The sequence below is a fragment of the Crocodylus siamensis genome, chromosome 1, assembly GCF_052110815.1.
Source record: "Crocodylus siamensis isolate JL-2025a chromosome 1, ASM5211081v1, whole genome shotgun sequence".
NCBI classification, from domain to species: Eukaryota; Metazoa; Chordata; order Crocodylia; family Crocodylidae; genus Crocodylus; species Crocodylus siamensis.
The window spans coordinates 200,836,252-200,839,537 of NC_143395.1; the positions used below are offsets into that span (position 1 = coordinate 200,836,252).

The 3,286-nt window shown below is 50.9% G+C and overlaps 1 non-coding gene across 1 annotated transcript; it reads right to left on the bottom strand.

Moving 5' to 3' along the window:
* Positions 1-2,961: 2,961 nt before the first annotated feature.
* Positions 2,962-3,032, bottom strand: TRNAG-GCC (transfer RNA glycine (anticodon GCC)). Its single transcript has one exon. It is a non-coding gene; the product is annotated as a tRNA-Gly (tRNA).
* Positions 3,033-3,286: the final 254 nt, after the last annotated feature.

Here is a 3,286-nt window from a genome sequence, read left to right on the forward strand (position 1 = left end):
GTTAGAACTGCCCAGGAGGAGGGGGCAGCAGCCATGCGGGGGACACAGAGAAGCTTTACCATCTGAAAAACTGGCTCTCTCCCCCAAAACTCACGAGCTAGAAACTGCCTGCCTCCAGAGGGGAAACTTCACCGGCCTTTGGAAGATGCTTGTGAGTAAGCTACTCGAGATCTGATTAGATATCTAGCTGGCAGTAAGTCAGATGCATGATCAAAAGGCTACAGCTCAGCCAGACTGTTTGCCCTTGAGGATTTCTAGGATATTGCTCAATCTCGTACCCTATTTTCACCCTACCCCTGTAACCAATAAAGACCTCCTTTGTGACCAGTGTGGGAGACTTATTGAGGGGTGGGTCTAAATTATGCCTAAGAGACCCCTTAGGTCTGCGGACTAAGGGAGACTTTACTTTTTTCCCCCTGACTTGGGGAAGTGCCCCAAGTGCCTGTACTGGGTCGAGTACCCATAGGACATTAGGCCTGTGTTGCCCCAAGGACACAGGGCTGAGAGTGAGTCCATTCTTGGGGTGGTGGCAGCTACGTTACCCCCAGGGTAGTGAGTGTGCTCCGGGGAGGGGGTCAGCCGGACATAAGGCACCCCTAGGGAGGCATTCAGAGCCTGGAAGGTGGTCAGACACAGGGAGGTCAGCAGCTCAATGCAGGAGCGCCCCCTACTGGCCCATCACAGGCAGCACTTTGGCCTTCATCCAATTTTCTGGGACCTCTCTCAAGTGCCATGAGTCTTCAACTAACTTTGTCATCAGTTGTGTGATGACATTAGCCAGTTGTTTCAGTACCCTCAGGCATAGTTCATCTGGTCCTGGTAACTTGTAAATATTTAGCCTTTGTAAGTGCTCCCCCACAAGTGTTCCATGCCAACCATGAGGGAGTGGTCACCCCCACCATGATCATCCTGTAACCTGCCAAGCAGGCTAACACTCTTGAACTGGATTTGGGGCTCCTGAGGCAACTCTCAGAGACCATAAAAGCTAAAGAGGCGGTGGTCATGGGGGACCTAAACTACCCGGACATCTGCTGGGAGACACAGACAGCAAAGTCCCACCGCTCACGCAGGTTTCTAACCTGTGTACAGGACCTCCACCTGACGCAGGAGGTACATGGTCCCACTAGGGGGAATGCCTTACTGGATCTGGTATTGGCAACAGGGGATGACATAGTAGGGGACCTACAGATCGGTAGCCATCTGGGGGACAGTGATCACCTAAAAGTACAATTCAACATAAGGCGTCGAGTGGGTAAGGTAACCAGTAGGGTGAACGTGCTGGACTTTAGGAAAGCTGATTTCAGCGAACTCAGGCGATTAGTGAAGGATGCACTGCAGAGTAGTAGTTTTGAAATGATGGGAGCCCAAGAAGGGTGGCTGTGCCTTAAGGAAGCTATCCTTCGAGCACAAAGCGAGACGATCCCCGTGCGAGGTAAAAGAGGGAAAGGGGCCAGGAGGCTTCCCTAGCTGACCAGAGAAATCCAGGGCAGACTAAGGGCCAAAAGGGGAGCACATAAAAAGTGGAAACAGGGAGAGATCACCAAAGAGGAATATACCTCTTCTGCTCGTGCTTGTAGGGAGGCAGTTAGACAGGCCAAAGCTACCATGGAGCTGAGGATGGCAACCCAAGTAAAAGAAAATAAGAAATTGTTTTTTAGATATATAGGGAGTAAAAGGAAGGCCCAGGGAGGAATAGGACCCCTGCTAAATGGGCAGAAACAATTGGTGACGGACAGAGGGGACAAGGCTGAACTCCTCAACGAGTTCTTCGCCTCAGTGTTCCTAAGCGAGAGGCATGACAAGTCTCTCACTGGGAGTGTAGGGAGGCAGCAGCAAGGCACCAGACTTCCATGCGTGGACCCTGACGAGGGGGTGAAATGTACTCTGTCCAAGTTTGCAGATGACACTAAGCTATGGGGCGAAGTGGACACGCCGGAGGGCAGGGAACAGCTGCAAGCAGACCTGGACAGGTTAGACAAGTGGGCAGAAAACAACAGAATGCAGTTCAACAAGGAGAAATGCAAAGTGCTGCATCTAGGGAGGAAAAATGTCCAGCACACCTACAGCCTAGGAAATGACCTGCTGGGTGGCACGGAAGTGGAAAGGGATCTTGGAGTCCTAGTGGACTCCAAGATGAACATGAGTCGGCAGTGTGACGAAACCATCAGAAAAGCCAATGGCACTTTATCGTGCATCAGCAGATGCATGACAAATAGGTCCAAGGAGGTGATACTTCCCCTCTATCGGGCGCTGGTCAGACCGCAGCTGGAGTACTGCGTGCAATTCTGGGCGCCGCACTTCAAGAAGGATGCGGATAACCTGGAGAGGGTCCAGAGAAGGGCCACTCGTATGGTTAAGGGCCTGCAGGCCAAGCCCTACGAGGAGAGATTAGAGAAACTGGACCTTTTCAGCCTCCGCAAGAGAAGGTTGAGAGGCGACCTGGTGGCTGCCTATAAGTTCGTCGGGGGGCACAGAAGGGAATTGGTGAGTATTTATTCACCAAGGCGCCCCCGGGGGTTACAAGAAATAATGGCCACAAGCTAGAGGAGAGCAGATTTAGATTGGATATTAGAAGGAACTTCTTCACAGTTCGAGTGGCCAAGGTCTGGAACGGGCTCCCAAGGGAGGTGGTGCTCTCCCCTACCCTGGGGGTATTCAAGAGAAGGTTGGATGTGTATCTAGCTGGGGTAATGTAGGCCCAGCACTCTTTCCTGCTTATGCAGGGGGTCGGACTCGATGATCTATTGAGGTCCCTTCCGACCCTAGCATCTATGAATCTATGAATCTATGGTGGAATACCCATGTGAAGTAATCATTCAGGCCTTCTGTTTTGTCCTGAGTGGCAGCTGTCAGCAGTCCCATTTCATTCAGCAGAGATCCTATGCTTCCCTTAAAATGAACATCTCTGTCAGGTACTGCCTTCAACTGCTAAGGTTTGACCAAATATTCACCTACAGTACCTACATTGGCTGGGAATTGAACCCAGGTCTCCTGTATGGCAAACAGGAATTCTACCACTGAACCACCAATGCTAGGCATGCAAAGTAAGCTCTGGGTGAGGGAGAAATGGGTTCCACGGAAATTTGAACTCAGATTGCTGGATTCAAAGTCCAGGGTGCTAACTTACACTTTGGAATCATCACTAATACAAGATCTAGTCCTTAATGAGGACACACAGTGGAACAGCTTCCCTCCTGGAGCAGAAGCAGAGAGAGGACACTCAGATAAGGCAGGAAATTGTTTCTAAAGGGACCAAAAGCACCATCTTCAGGCATATATGTGTTTA